This window comes from Panulirus ornatus, chromosome 17 (assembly GCF_036320965.1).
Source record: "Panulirus ornatus isolate Po-2019 chromosome 17, ASM3632096v1, whole genome shotgun sequence".
Classification (NCBI taxonomy): domain Eukaryota; kingdom Metazoa; phylum Arthropoda; class Malacostraca; order Decapoda; family Palinuridae; genus Panulirus; species Panulirus ornatus.
The window spans coordinates 52,786,201-52,802,231 of NC_092240.1; positions in this window are offsets into that span (position 1 = coordinate 52,786,201).

The window sequence follows — 16,031 nt, forward strand, 5'->3', positions numbered from 1 at the left end:
AATTTATGACTGTACAGAATGGAAATAATAAGCATTGAATATAATTCATATAATGTGTTAATAATAATCAGGTGTGATTGCATTAACCTGAAGGGTTTCATACCTGAAAAGTATTTTTTAAAAGGCATAAAATAAGACAAAGACTTATAATAAATGAATGTTAGTGCTGCATTTGTTAAAAAACAGTATAGAATGATGTTCTAAAGAAATGTCACCTTTAAGGCAACTTTTTATTTTTAAAGATGTTTGTTCACATTGTGGGCATGGCCTGTACATTGGTTTAAGCATTTTACACTGAAGCAGGTGCATGAGTCCATTGCCATGTACATCCTGAGTTACCATCATCTTAATGTTTAATATTTTCTGGTTTTCCCAGTTTTGAAAAGTTAAGCATGTATAATTCTTGCAATATAAAAAGCTAAGATTACATCTTTTATGTAGGTAACGCAGTTTTGGAATGAGTCTTATACTCTTGAACTATAGTGAGAAAATTTCTGATAATATTTGTCTATTTACTGTCTGATTACATTTACTAGTATCTTATAGACTAGGCCATGCTTTTCAGTGATACCATCCTGTAGGTCAAAGTATTTTCCAGTCATACTTAAAGAAATAGGCATGAATTTTTTTGTGTTTTGCTCCCTTAGCACTGATCCAACTTTCATTGAATCCCAGAACATGATATCATTTCAAGATCCTTCAGTAGCTTACATTGTCTAGCAGTCTCATGGTTTTCGCAGCCGACCATCCTCATCACATCTACTTAGTGCTGGTGGTAATATGTCTTTCAGTGTGAATACACTTTATGATATTTCCTCTTTTGTTCCAAAGCCCTTTCCTCTTCAGTCCATCAGCCTGATTATTTGATGTTCCCATGCAACAAGGGAGGGTCTGCCATGCAATTTGGATACAGCGTCAAATTTCAAATCTCTCTCACACACAGATTCCTGAGATTTATGTTGTGTCAAAGCCTTTTTTGCTGTGTTCTGCCCTCATTTTGTATTTGCATAGGTTAAATCTATGTAAGTCTCTCTAAAAGTCAATCCTAATTCCTTATGACCTCAGCTTTTTTGGTGTGTTCTGCCCTCATTTTGCATTTGCATAGGTTGAATCCATGTAAGCCTCTCTAAAAGTCAATCCTAATTCCTTATGACCTCAGCTTCATCCGTAAGTATAAGGAGGTAAGTTATGTAGTAGGTAGCAGATGGTAGGCAGCCAACGACCAGGGAGGTATATGATACCAGTACTACCTGCCTGGGTTAGTGATGGCTGCGTAGTGAGCCAGCACTTCATTGATTGTCAAGTTGCACTCCTCTGACCTCAGAAGCTGTCTTTTCTTTCTGCCTCACCCACATGTGGACTACTGGCATTCTATCCATAAATTTACAGTCTTTCCGTGTCATATAACACTTGACAACACTTATTTCACATGGCTCATGCTTCATAACTTATAGATTTTCCTGCAGTGAGCATTATGTGCTAGCCCTGCCTTTTGGCAAAATGGAAGGAGCAATAGATAGAGGTAGTAGTTAGGAACATTTAGGCAGGAGCATTAGGTAGAGATATTAGGCAGAATTAGTAAGTAGGAACATTAGGCAGGAGCATCAGGTAGAGGTAGTCAGTGGGAACATTAGGTAGGAGCCACTACAAACGTTGTGCTAGAGTTGCCCTCTGCCAGTGGCCCGTTAAGTGTGAGGCACTAAAGCCAAGAAGTGGCACTGGAGTTCACTAATTATTGAGATTTTATTGCTGTGGCTACCCCCTTGAGAGAGTTCCATTTGGGAAGAGATATAGATAGATGTCAGAGATATAGATAGATGGGTAAATAATGTGTGGAAGACAAGAGAACAAATAAGAACATCAGTGAAGGGGGCAAAAGGGAGAGTGATAACATATGGTGTTGAAGTGAGAAGGACGTGGAGTGATACTTTGAAGGACTGTTGAATTTGTTTGGTGTGAGAGTTGCAGATGTAGGGTGTTTTGGTTGGGATGGTACGTGAACTGAGAGAGTCATGGAGAGTGGTTTGGTGCAGAGAAAAGAGGTGATGAAAGCCTTGTGCAAGATGGAATTAGGCAAGGCAGCTAGAATGGATGGTATTGCAGTTAAATTTATGAAGAGATAGGATGGCTGTGTTGTTGATTGGTTAGTAAGGATATTCAGTGTGTATACGGATCATGGTGAAGTGCCTGAGGATTGGCCGAATGCATGTATAGTGCCATTGTATAAAGGCAAAGGGGATAAAGGTGAGTGTACCTGGTAAGTTGTTTGGAAGGGTTTTGACAAAGGGTGAAGGTATGTACTGAGCATCAGATTGGGGAGCAACAGTGCAGTTTCAGAATTGGTAGATGTGTAAATTAGGTGTTTGCTTTAAAGAATGTGTGTCAGAAATATGAAGAAAAACAGATGGATCTGTATATGGCATTTGCGGATGTGGGGGAAGCATATGATAGGGTTGATAGAGATGCTTTGTGAATGATCTTAAGAATACACAGTATGTGAGGCAATTTGCTAGAAACAAAGAGAAGTTTTGACCTTGGGTGTAAGGCTTTTGCACGAGTAGGAAGGGAGGAGAGTGAATGGTTCCAAGTGGAGGTTGGTCTGCAGTAGGGTTGAGTTATATCTCCATGGTTGTTCAATTTGTTCATGAATGGGATGCTGAGGGAGGTAAATGCAAGGGTCTTCCAGACAGGGGCAGCTGATTCAAGTGAGAAACTGCAGAAGTTGGTGCCTGAGTTTGGAAGAGTTTGTAGAAATGAGGACAACATGTGTAAAGTGATTTGACGGAGTAAGTAATGAAAAGGTAAGAGAGATGTTAGTAATAAAGAGGATGTGCTGAAATGGTTTGGACTTTTGGAGAGAGTGAGTGAGGGAAGGTTGACAAAGAGGATATATATGTCAGAAGTGGATGAAACAAGAACAGGAAGACCAAATTGAAGATGGAAGAACAGAGTGAAAAAGATCTTTAGCGTTTAGGGCCAGAACATGCAGTAGGGTGAAAGGCATGCATGGAATACAGTGAATTGGAACGATGTGGTATACTGGGTTTGATGTGCTATCCATGGACTGAACCAGGGCATGTGAAACAACCGATATAAACCATGGAAAGGTCTGTGGATAGGGAACTGTGGTTGAGAGAAAATCCTCATTTAGCCCCTTTTCTCTGTCCCTTCTTTTGGAAAAGTTAAAGGTTGGATGAACAGATGGGTCGACTGTAGACCGACTACCGTAACCAGGATTCGAACCTGTATGTTCGACTCGGGACGGCCCGTGAATGTGTCATAATCAGGAACGCTAACCGCTACATCACGAAGTCCATACCTTTACCTTTAGTTCAACAACTTTCCAAAAATGATGACACGAACTTTGAACGTTTGTTAAGCTAAAGATAAGATGGAGAATTCTGTCTCTTGAGTCCGGAGTTTTAAGACACCATGTAGAACAGCGTGCAACTTCCCTCCCACCAAGGATGATTGATTGAAAGTCTCTCCACGTCACGAGCAACGTCACATGATGGAGAAGTCATAATCCTTCGACTGCACAAATACATTTTAGAATGAGTTCAGAGAAAACTTTTGATTAAACCATCGATAGTTCCTGTATATTCATCTGTATTGAAGTTCGGCTGGACTGAGCATCGTATGTTGAATTAGTTTACGTTTTCAGAATGAATGGTTGTGGCGGGGTACATGCTTCGCTTCGCTTTATTCTGGTTAAGTTACTTCATATCATTCTTGTTTTATGGGTTTGGATTACCGGATAAAGGGTCGCCTTGGGAAGAATTTTAATCAAAAGTCCGCGATGAGAGATGAAGGAAGAGCAGAAAAACGCTCTTTGAGCATTAGTCAAGACATTCTCTTCCGACCACTGGAAGGGAAAGAGAATTCTTTCCTCTATCCCTTTCCATCCCACTAAACCACCCTGTCGAAAATTAAATGAATAGATTATCTAAAACTTCACATGCGTTTATATGGATTTCACTTGTATTTATAAAGTATTTAGCAGTTCTATATTCGCGCAAGACTTAAAAGATGTAGCAATGTATATTCTTAAAAATGCTTCTCATGATCCGAATGAGAAACTGTAAATATACAAAACAGAGTAAAGAATCAAGTGAATAAACATGACAGAAACCTATTAGCCAATTAAGATGACATATGGACGCCTGAAGAAGCGTCCATAAGAATACTTGAGTTGAAGTGTTCATGAAAAGCGCGTGTATCATTTATTAACTCGACATTGAAGTGTAAAGAAAATAAAGTTACCCTGTTCCCTCTCCCTAGAATACTGTAACCCTATTTCCACTTCTTGTTGATTATGTTCGATTATAAAACAGTGGAGACATCAGACCCACTTGCTGCAAAAGCCTTTAACGGGATAAAGCAGTTGGTCCACAGAGCATAGCAGGACCTTACCCCTGTGGCCAGGGGTTTATATAGACCCCTCCCTCAAGCCCTCGGTAGCTTACGGATTCCGTCTGTGTCGTCCTTGTCCTCTTGTCACCCGTGCCTTTAACCACACCGTCCCTCGTCTTCACTAGCCTCTCGCACGGTTTACCAGACCTGTCTGTGGCCGTGGGTGGGGGTCTACTTTCCTCCACACGGAGCGATATGCCGGAGGAAGTGGTGGGTGGGAAGGAGCCCTTTGCTTCTCCATCCTGTCTTTGTCTGTATGTCTGTATTACCGTCCTCTAACAGATAACCTTACGTAGACATTTAGATATTTTAGATTATGGCTCTTTCAAGTACTCCCATTGTCCTTTCTACTCATTCCTCCATATCATATATCTCGTTTCCTTCTATACGCTATCTTGTCTCTTAGATCATTATTATATTACGAAGGGATTCGTTTCTTTTGCCCTCATGTGTATCAATCATGCTTTAGAACATAGTTTTTCACGCCCAGAGATATATTCGAGAATAATACTTCATACAGGATTTCTGATCTTTTACAATACCTTTTCACCAAAGATCTCATTGCGTCACAGTTTTTTTCCCTCCTTGCATTACTCTCTCTCTCTCTCTCTCTCTCTCTCTCTCTCTCTCTCTCTCTCTCTCTCTCTCTCTCTCTCTCTCTCTCTCTCTCTCCACTTCCCCATTGCCATCCTTGCAGATTATTGCTGCCAGATTAACTCCCTTACAGTCCCCAGATCTTTCCAGCCGAACTGGAATGCCAGTGAAACTGACCATCTGCTTCCAGTACGAGGTTCTTGCTATTATTACAGCTTATCAAAACACTTGAGTCTTTCCAGATAAATGTGTCGGGAAGGCAACTTGAGTATGACGGTACGACCTTTGAGCACGACGGTACGACCTTTGAGCACGGCGGTACGACCTCTGAGCAGGACGGTGCTATCTTTGAGCATGATGGTATGACCCTTGAGCACGACGTTACGACCCTTGAGCACGACGGCACGACCCTTGAGCATAAAGGTAAGACCCTTGAGCACGACGGTAAAACCCTTGAGCACGATGTACGACCCCAGAACACGACGGTACTGCTCTTGATCACAGTAGTACAGCTCTTGAGTATGATGGCGTGGCCTTTTGTCTTAAAACCCTTAGGAGTCATGTCAAAGGCCGCGCCATCATACCCAAGGGTCGTGTATTTAGGTAGCGGATGAATACGAACTAGAAACATCAGTCAGTGAATGTTCGAATGGAAGATTCATATAACAGCACTTTGTGACTGGTATTATAAGTAATCGTATGATCCTAGGAGAGATGTTATTAAAAAAGATGTATTCATGGGCTCAATATAAGGTGTTGCGTAAGGAGAAAGAGAGAGTGTGTGTGTGTGATCATGATACATAGGATGGTAATAGGCCAAAGAAATGGAAGATGGGGTGGATTAGGGTCACACCAACAGCGCCAAGGTGGTAGTGGGCCTGTCCCCACCGTGGCCTTGTGTACGATTATACTCTTCCCACCTAATTACCCACTCTAAAAGGAACGCCTAAGATTTGAATGGAGAGACGAATGCTTTTAATTTCGGAGATAATAATCTTTCTTTAGCTCAGCCTGAGAGGCCAGTAGAGGAGACTGTGCGAAACGCATTCCCCCGGGGTCATACTCTCGTCTTCGCTGGATAAAAGATGGCCGGTATGCGATATAACGCCAGGAGTTCTTTATATGATAATGTGCTGGCACATAAATATCTCCATTCCTAGCCTAGGCTCTGGGCCGCCTGCCTGGACTAGCGAGAGTGGAGCGATTTATGGCGACGATTTTTGGAAATTCAGCGATTTTTGGAAGATTTTTTTTACTTTCTTCTTAAGGGAGAGACAATTTAAGGGAGAATTTTTTATGAGGAACTTTTTCTTAAAGGGACATTGACGATTTATGGGAATGCGATATTTAGAACTTTAGGTAAGAACTGAGTGAGTTATGTGACCTATTATTGAGGGCGAAGACGGTATTTACTGGTATTTTCCTTCATGAAAACTTTTTTTTTTTTTTAAGACATTACCGTATGAAGATTCTAGGAAGAAATTTATTAGTGACACTATTTGTGACGATGGCATTATGGGGTGTGTGAGAGAGAGAGAGAGAGAAGAGAGAGAGAGAGAGAGGCTAGAGAAATGGGCTGGCCGCTCACGTCATTAATCTTTTCATCACTCTCTGTACCACACAACACGTTAGCAGCCCTTTCTTTCCTCTCTACATAATGTACCCTAATTAATCTCTTATTCAGCCTGGCGCTGCGCATCCACCACGTATCCTCATGGGGGGTGAGGAAGCAGCAAGAAACTATCCTAAGGAAGGACCTCGCATCTTACGGAAGGACCTCGCAGAATAGGATAAATGTAGCTAGGCTAAAGTCGGAAATCTAAACTTAGAGAAAAACTCGTTATATCTGAATTCCAGCGTTCGAATTACGACCAACTTATGAAGGTTATTCTCTAGTTGTTGCAGAAATGACATAGTTGAGAGGGCGTGAGACGAAATGGAAATGAATATTTGTTTTTTCATATGAGTCAGCATAGAACAGTCAGGGGTCTGGCCCGCTTGAGTTCGAATCATGGTCACTTGGCAGTCGGCCCATGTGTTCATCCTCCCATTCAGGGCTGGTCGATAGTTGGTTACCTGGCTTAGGGTGGTATTTCATACTGAAGATGATAAGTCTTATGAAATGTTAGATGGGTGTTTGAGACGTTGGCGACATGGGTGATGTCCTGAAAGCGGAGAAAGAATAATTCTTGTATGTCTGGGAAGTGTAGTTTTCGATAAATGTAAATGTTCAAAATTACAAAAAAAAAAAAAAAGGTGGGGGGGATGGCTACTGTTTAGTACCAATTGAGTCATTACAGAGTGAATATGTTTTGTCAGTGTTGTGTTTGTTGTTGAAGGGGTGCAATACGAGCAGGGCTTCTGAGAGGAAGCTTATCAAGAGGTACAAAGTTTCGGGTCCCCATCCTTCCTCCACACGTCATCCTGTTTCATCCACTACGGTTTTAGGCCCTCGGGCTTTAACAACATTTTAACTCGGCTCGCACAAAATGTGAATGCTAGTAGTCTTCATTATATGCAACCTCCTCTCATAGGTCCTGAGTGTGAACATAAATAGCTAAAGTATGAAGCAAGGGTAACTTATTTCCCGTTTGGAAGTTAGTGGTTGGTTATGAGATGTTTTGGATGAGATGGTCTGGTGTTATTGTAACTGAGTGCTGGACATGTTGAACGTGATTGTATTGGTTAATAGGCAGCTTCTATGTGTGTGTGAGCATATATATATATATATATATATATATATATATATATATATATATATATATATATATATATATATATATATAATACATATATGTATATATATATATATATATATATATTATATGAAGCGGAAGTGGATCATAGGTGGGGAGGGGCGAAATTCTGGAGCCTTGAAGAATGTGTGAAGTCGAGACATTATCTCGGAAAGCAAAAATGGTATGTTTGAAGAATAGTGGTTCCAACAATGTTGTAGGTTGCGAGGCGTGGATATGGATAGAGTTGTGCGCAGGAGGATGGATGTGCGGAAATGAATGTTTGAGGACAATGTGTGGTGTGAGGTGGTTTGATCGAGTAAGTAACGTAAGGGTAAGAGAGATGTGTGGAAATAAAAGAGCGTGGTTGAGAGAGCAGAAGAGGGTGTTTGAAATGTTTGGTCACATGAGAGAATGAGTGAGGAAAGATTGACCAAGAGGATATATGTGTCGGAGTGGAGGAACGAGGAGAAGAGGAGACCAAATTGGAGTGGAAAGATGGAGTGAAAAAGATTTTGAGTGATCGGGCCTGAACATGCAGGAGGTGAAAGGAGGGCAAAGAATAGAGTGATGGAGCGATGTGTATACCGGGTGACGTGCTGTCAGTGGATGAATCAAGCATTGTATGGGGTGGTTGGCCATTCTTTCGTCGTTTCCTTGCGCTACCTCGCAAAGCGGGAGACAGCGACAAAGCAAAAAAAAAAAAAAAAATATATTGTGTGAAACAAGTGTTGCTGGCGCCAACGAACTCATGTAAGTTCATCAGCCTTGCCCTAAACAGACTAGAACTGTAGACAATATCCATTAAATTGCCTTGTCAATCGTCCACAGGGTACTGGCGTCTGCGCAAGAGTAGCTGCGCGGCAGCTGCCTGGAGGAGGAAGCCCAGATCCCGCCCGCCCGCCCACGCCCACTACTGTAGCTCCCGTGGCAGAACAATAGCCTAGCATCACACAGCTTGACTTTATCGTCCGCCACCCGAGATGTAGCACCTCCATCGCTCTACCCGGAAGCATTTCTCTGAGCTACGGCCTCAGTGATTCATAGCTCATACTTTAAGCTACGGCAAGCGTCCCGGGATGAAAATTGGGTTCAATGTAACATGTGAATTATCCGTCCGCAACGGATGTCTCCCTCTCCATCTTAGGGGGTCGGGAAATGGCTGGAAGTATTAGTTCGTTGAGCGTCCGGTCACGTCATCGGGCCCCCCAAGCATCCTTCATCTCAGAACAACCTTACTGACACTTTCTCCTACTGAACAGTTGGCTATGCAGGTACAATGAAAATAAATAACTCTGTGGCAGCCACGAATCAGGAGTGTCTGCGTCACAGCCACCGGCCAATGGAGGGACCCTGTGGCCACAAAATCGTCCAGTCAAGAAAGTCGTTTCCTCTCAAACAGCCAATAGCGAGGCGTCATGTCCCTCGACCCGGGCTATGAATTCCCCCGCGTCGGAAAAGCATTAAAAACAAAAAATTCCACCGGGTCTTTTTCCTTTCAGTTTGTTCATCGACTGACCTTTACATAAACGCCTTTCCTGATAAGGATAAACCTCAGAAAATAACTCTGGGTTTACCATTAGGGGATGGCAGACCGGGAGATGTGTGGATGGTTGTGGCTGGCAGTTGTCGTACGGCGCGGCTCCCCCGACAAATTGTGGTGTCCGATTTAGGATGAGGATTCACACTAGGTCGGAATACTGTATGAGGCTGGGCGGGCCCTGGGCCTTGGCTGCCGACCTGGAATATAACATATCCGTGGCAAGTGCTCAGACTGTCTTATGGCGAGGGGGGGTTGCTTGTAGCTTGTAGCCTAGGCTGAAGGAAGCGGATGTTCTTTTCATGTTACGGGCCATTTGTGAGAGTGGTAGAGCTGGTTGAGATGGTGGTTATGCTGGTAGTACATGGTGGTAGTAGTTGTGGTGACTCTAGCAATGGTGATAGTAATAATTGAGTAGTAGTAGTTGTAGCAGTAGCAGGTTTAACGCCGCCTGCAGCTGTAACACAGCAGCAGCAGTAGCAATGATGGTCTGGCCTTTGACCTGACCTTTTTAAGGTCGTATCTTTGCCACTGTAGAACCTCCATTTACGACATAAGAAGACCGATTTACACACATACTTATGTAACCCCCCCCTCCACACACGCACATACACTGTGTATTCACTTCACACAATAACTCACACTACACCCAAAGACAACTTTCTGTCCAATTCTACACCACCCTTACCAGTACTGTGACCCATGCATTACTCTACGATAATATCCCCTTCACCCCAACGATAATTTCCCCTACACCTCAGCTATAATCTCCCGTAAACCCCTCTACACGCACGTCCACCTTGAGCCAAGGAAAACAGCAAGGCAGACATGAAGTAAGGAGAGGTGATGTTAGCTCAAAGGGCTCGACCCTACTGCACCCAAGGGAGCTGTTCCGAGATGACGAGCACAGAAGGAAGGGAGGGTTGTTAGGCACACAGGGAGATAAAGGGAGTTAGGTCAAGAAGGGAGGGCAAGAAAATTGGATAGGATGGAAGTTATACGGGCGAGTTAGAATAATAAAGCTCCGTGGGGTGGTTAGAGGAGGATGGTGTGAAGTTACGGCCAAAAAGGGAGGGTGAAGTTAGACCCGGAGGAAAGTTAGGTTAGAAAGGGAATAACAGGTGGATGGGTTGAGGAAGTGTGTGGAGTACATGGAAAGACCAGATAACAGGAAATCTGTTAGTTATCTGTTGTTTACATTTACTGGTAAGACACAGGACATTAAAGACACCTATCCACCCATCTCGTTTTCTGGCTGAACAGCCAGCGGGGGAAAAAAAATTATGCATATGGCGGGAAAATACTGTCACGGAAATCTAATTGAAATGAAGCTGCTGTCTTGGTTACACATGATAATGTTAGATCTTACGAAACATTCAACTTTGTAATTTGAGACGTGATCATAAAGTTGGCAAGAATGAGTTGGCCTACTTGTAGGTACATTGAAGCTGTATCTTGAAGCCTAGTCTAGCCTAGTATCATTCTACGTTATTTGTTGCTGTGGCGATGGTCATAATTGCTACTGTCACGTTAATGGTGGCTGTGGTTACGGTAATGGTGGTTAAAGTAATAGAGACAAGTAATAGTCATAGCAATAGATGGTGTAGTAACAGCAACAGGTGATGTAGCCACTGTTACAGTAGGTTTAGTCACAGCAACAGTTGATGTAGTCACAGCAACATATAGTGTAGTTACAGAGCACACATTGAACTTAATACCTCCGAAACTAGGGGCCTCCCTACGTCACTGTAGTGCTGTAACTTCGCACATCTAAAAAACATTCCAAGCGACGGCTTTGCAGAGTAAAGCTGGCCCACATACACATACGAGCCTTATCTCCGTCCTGTTACATATATACAGGATCTCGAAAAATGTATACACACTTTGAATTTATATTGGTACAGTGTCAATTAAGCTACATCCAAGATTCATAACTCAAATTAAAGAGGACAGAGGTGCAGTTATTTTGAGCTATCGCATGTGTTCAAACTGATAGCCATTCTGGCCCGGACACTCATGGCAACACCATAGAGTTGCAGAGAGCATTAAGCAGTTCATTTTGGATTTGGGCGCGTTCTATTTCAATGGCTGCTTTTACCTCATCGATTGTTATCTGTTTTTAAACGATAAATATTATCCTTTAGATATCCCCATAAGAAAAAAAATCCATTGGCGTGATGTCTAGCGAGGGAGGGAGGGTATTTAATGCTACCCTTTCACCCAAACCATCTGTTCAGCAGATTTTTGTCAAGATAGATCCTTACACCGCGATGGCAGTGGGGAGGTGCTCCATCTTGCATTATAAATCTTAGATGTAGCTTGTCATTCTATTAAAAATTCAAAGCACATGAATTTTTTTGAGACCATATATATATATATATATATATATATATATATATATATATATATATATATATATATATGAATGACGTTTTTCATAGTGGATTCATAAATGCGTTTTGCACCTGGCGGCAGAAATGCGTACTAGCAGACATGGCGGTCCCCGTAAAGTCAAAACTCAAGCAAAAATGTGCCACAAAAAATTGCGCAATATCGCGCGAAGAGAGTTCGAGTACGTCTTTCTTCTCATTCCCGATCGAGGAAGAAGACAGGTGAGTTTGAATTTGCATCACTAGTCTGGTAGTTTGGTTGCTCAAGCTGTAATACGGGATCAAAATATGAGGGAATTCGCTTTTGGTGGCTTACCACTAGCTGACAAGATTCGTGTCGAGTAGAAATATAATTTTATTTATTCGTTCTCCGTGTATTACCAATACTTATAGATTACTAAGGGTATTTTCATTTACTTTTGTATATGGAGGAGATAGTTCATTAATCCTAGTGAGGATAATCAACTCCAGAATAGATATCCGTGCGAGAAATGAGCGGTTGTTCGAGAATCACCTAGAACGAATTCAGGAAAAGTGTTTAAACTTTGGGGCTATTTTTTGATCGTTTTTTTAATACTTTTTTTTCATTGTGGTGTACATGGTGTTGGACAGCTCTTTATCTCTTGTCGATTCATTTGAGTGGTAATGAAGTCGTCTTTTCTTGTATTCGTTCATTTTTAGAAACAGTTGACGTGTGTGTGTTGGGGGGGGGGGGGGGGGGGGGCTTGGTGCTCATGTAGGTTGCCTTTCAACCAGATGTTAGACATTGATTTCATAAAGTGTATTGATCAAGTCTGAAGCATTATATACAGAAATGTTTGCTTTCAAGAAAATGTTAGTTGCGTTTCTGAATGCCAAGAGCTGGTTTATATTATACCAAAGTACCCGCTTCATTGGTACACTGAGAATTGCCTTTGATGAACACAGTGTGTATTGTGGATGACTGAAATTATTTTTGTGAAATTATTTTAGTCATTTGAATACAATCTTAATAAGCTTTCCGGTCAATCAGTTCGCCTTTCTCTAGCCCATTAGTAGAACTTGCTTTCTGAAAGGGCATTTGATATCTTAAGGACTGTGGTGACACTTTCCCACGGTAACACGAATATGTAGTTTGAACTTATTTGTTCGATTACAGGAAAGGTGGGGGGAGGGGGGGGGGGGCAGCGATGCCAGATAACATAATCCCTGTTATGGCTACGTACCCAGCCTTTAAATTACGTTGGGTTCCTGGTAATTTTATCTCTTATTTATGTGTCATGATACATCCCTGCCGACCATTGCACAGTAGTGAAGATGTCGCTTAAGTGTCAGCCTGAACGCCCTCTATCCACAGGGAGAGGGAAGAAAGAATTCATGTCTTCCATGTTCCCTGCGCGTTGCGTGGCAGAAGGCAACGACGAGTTATAGAAGTGGGGTAAGGGGTGGGGGTGTTAACCCCCTCCCTTCTTTTATTTCAGTGAGTAAAAGCTGGAACAGTAGGAGCCATGTATCGACAGGGGTCGTGGTCAAATGTCAAATGCATAATTCTCACGTTAAGGTTGGGTCCGCCTCTCAAGTATATACATACCTGAGCTCTACGTATGAGAGAGAGAGAGGAGAGAGAGAGAGAGAGAGAGAGAGAGAGAGAGAGAGAGAGAGAGAGAGAGAGAGAGATCGCTATTCAGGAAGAGGGATGGGATGGGAGGTGAGGAATATGTGACGCTTTTAAAATTCACACCAAGTGCGGGGTGGGGTGTGGTTGGGGGAGGGGACTGCGGCTCCTTGAGAGTGATATGCGATGTATATTTTCACGTGGGTGTTGGAAGGAGAGAGGAGAGAGAGAGAGAGAGAGAGAGAGAGAGAGAGAGAGAGAGAGAGAGAGAGAGAGGTATGATTCTTGAAAACTGAAAAATAAAAGTTGTAGTTTGAATATTGATATAAACGTGGTCACTCGTCCTTCTTTACCCCCCCCCCCCCCGAGTTTTGTCCCTGACAGACACCGTGGTATGGTGGGCCCTTCGCTCCTTGTCACGCCACCAGGGCCAGGGTTCGAACCAAGGTCCGGGATAGGACTGGCGTGGGTTGAGCGCCGGCTGACGCTCTTGTATGAGGTCCGGAACGACAGTAGTTCGTAATTTGGATACAAATGACCTCAAGTGCTTGGCGCCACACGTCACATACTAACACCAGTTATTACCACCAGCTCACACGGACGTGTAATGGAAACAAATTTGAATGATGTCATTGTTTACCTGTAGACGCACTCTTAGATCAAAAAGCACTTACATGGAGGCTTGGGCGAAGAAAAATCAGAGATAAGTAGATAGAATGTAGCGTAACTTGGCCATTGGATAAATCCACTCCTAGAGGCGTTGGATAAGTCCGGACGCTCCTAGAGTTGGATAAATCCACTCCTAGAGTCTGATAAATCCACTCCTAGAGCTGTTGGATAAACTCACTCCTAGAGTCTGATAAATTCAGACCTAGAGTTGGATAAATCCACTCCTAGAGCCGTTGGATAAATCCACCCCTAGTCATATAAATCCACTCCTAGTACCGTCTGTAATCCCTCCTCGGACTGAGAGGGGATTGGGGGTTAATCCCAGGTCCTGCAGGGATTTCCTTGCAACGAGATGGCAAGGCCCTGGTTGGGCCGGCTGTTACGTCGTAATGACAGGCTGCAACATGTAATCACCCGGGTCATTAGCGATTAACAACCCCTGACCCTCCAATCAGCGAGCGTGTCGGTCCTGTTAGCTTCCACTCTCCTCTCTCCTCTCTCTCTCTCTCTCTCTCTCTCTCTCTCTCTCTCTCTCTCAGCTGGTGATGCCGGCTGATGTGGGTCTTGTACCTCCCTTGAGGACTACAGCACTACGTTACGACCCTTGGGTATGACTGGCGTGGCCTTTGACCTTGACCCTAAGGAGGTCAGGTTTCAAAGACCACCCGTTGCCGTACCAAGAGAGTCGTACCGTCGTGCTCAATGGTCGAACCGTCGTGCTCAATTGTCGTCCCGTGGTGCCCATTGGTCGTACCGTCGTTAAATGTTTATAGGTGTTGCTAAGTCATTAACGGCCTGTTTAACTTGTTAAAGCTTATGGAACTTTGTTAAAATGTTGATATTCTACCGGCTCTACATACAGCTTTACGGTTTATGTTAACTATGTTTGCTAAGTTTATGATATGATTAGAGGCGCTTTTCATATATATATATATATATATATATATATATATATATATATATATATATATATATATATATATATTATTTTATATAAGGTTGGGTAAAGATAGTTAAGATTATGTTAAACTTGGTCATAAATTTTAACATTGCCAGTGTAAGATTTCAAAGTTTCGCTTACTAATGGTTATTAATGGTCTCTGAAAGTTTGTAAAAGTATCTAAAAACTATGAAAACTGCGATTAAAAAAAGTTTGGCTCAGTAATGCGTTGTTAGAAGTTAGTCACGTTTGAGTGTGTGTGTGGCTGCTTTTACTTCCATAATATTGCTCTTTCCCCACCCATCACCTTAGCAACCCAACGATATTTTCTATTTGTATTTTTCTTCACCATGAAAATGTAATTGTTTTCGTCACCAGATAGATTCGTGGGTACACGTCTTGCGAGACGCCGCCACCTGCCTTGTTTACTTTCCATTTTCTGTTCATCTTTGTAGGTTTGACGTGCGTTTCGCAATCCCCTTCCCCCGCTCCCGCTTACCTTTATTTTGCCTTATTTTGTTTGCGTTTTTTTTTTTTTTTGCACGTTTTCCCCTTCGTACACATTAGTTCAGTTTGTTTTTGTATCTGTGAGGTATAGAAAATCTCAAGATGGTCCTCCTCGTAATTTCCTTCAATATAAAGATAAGCCAATAAAAAAAGGTAAATGGTAAAGCAGGCACTCGTATTCCCTTGTACAATTTGCTGGGTAACGCCATACATTTTTTCCCCGCGCTGAATAATTCATTTTCTATGAATGGCAAACCTCAAAAAAATGTTTACTAAAACAAATTCGGTTCGTAGAAAATAATAAAAAGATAATCTGATTTAAAACTGAATATATAACCTAATCAGACCAGGTATCAGCTTAATCAGCTTATCTTTACTGTTTTAAACAGTTTATAGAAAACAATTTCGGAAAAAAAGTAACTGCATTACTTATGTGTTTCTATATTTTTTGTCAGTGTATCAGTTTCTACATAAATTTCGGAGGAAAAAATGGAAGTATTTTGAAACTATATGGTCTTTTAAAGGATAGTAAACCGAGCCTTACAAAAGCATTATCACAATTGCCAGATACCAAGAGCTTTGATCATTTCTACAGTCGGTTATTATCTAAATTCCCTCTTGCATGCCGCTATGGTGGCGGTCAGAGGAG